We start from the raw sequence: 1,091 nt of genomic DNA on the forward strand, positions 1-1,091 counted from the left end.
TTGGGTTAAGGTGCAGCGTAACTTGGGTTAAGGTGCAGCGTAACTTGGGTTAAGGTGCAGCGTAACTTGGGTTAAGGTGCAGCGTAACTTGGGTTAAGGTGCAGCGTAACTTGGGTTAAGGTGCAGCGTAACTTAGGTTAAGGTGCCAACGTGGGTTAGGTTAAGGGCCAACGTGGGTTAGGTTAAGGGCCAACGTGGGTTAGGTTAAGGGCCAACGTGGGTTAGGTTAAGGGCCAACGTGGGTTAGGTTAAGGGCCAACGTGGGTTAGGTTAAGGGCCAACGTGGGTTAGGTTAAGGGCCAACGTGGGTTAGGTTAAGGGCCAACGTGGGTTAGGTTAAGGGCCAACGTGGGTTAGGTTAAGGGCCAACGTGGGTTAGGTTAAGGGCCAACGTGGGTTAGGTTAAGGGCCAACGTGGGTTAGGTTAAGGGCCAACGTGGGTTAGGTTAAGGGCCAACGTGGGTTAGGTTAAGGGCCAACGTGGGTTAGGTTAAGGGCCAACGTGGGTTAGGTTAAGGGCCAACGTGGGTTAGGTTAAGGGCCAACGTGGGTTAGGTTAAGGGCCAACGTGGGTTAGGTTAAGGGCCAACGTGGGTTAGGTTAAGGGCCAACGTGGGTTAGGTTGCCAGAGATGTGTCAAATCAGGATGTACGTTTGGCTGGTGTCAGGTGGTGGGTTGGTTCGATGCCTTTATAAGGAGTGTGGCCAAAGGGTATTTTATTACTTGTACCTTTTGTGTTGTGGCGTGGCGTTGCGTCCTGTGTTGATACTGGGTGGACCACTGTGGGTGTTGCTGGCTGATTTGAGCTGCGTTGTTTGCGGGTGGTGTGAGACATTCTGTCTTATTAGTGGACGTGACGTTCCTCTTGTCGTTCTTTGGATAGTGTCCTGTGGCAGCGAGGATAAAATGGATGTTGTTGAACGATAGTGCTTTGGTGCTTTCGCTTTGTTACACACAGAGTGGACTGTGAGATAGGGTGACTGGGTCGAGTGCGGTTCACACTGTCCTCCCCAGTTTACAGTATGTATCATCTATGTATGTGGTCCTGCATCATTTACTAAGCAGGGACGTCAGACGACTGAAATATTAG

Source organism: Schistocerca gregaria, unplaced genomic scaffold (assembly GCF_023897955.1).
Source record: "Schistocerca gregaria isolate iqSchGreg1 unplaced genomic scaffold, iqSchGreg1.2 ptg001063l, whole genome shotgun sequence".
Taxonomy (NCBI): domain Eukaryota; kingdom Metazoa; phylum Arthropoda; class Insecta; order Orthoptera; family Acrididae; genus Schistocerca; species Schistocerca gregaria.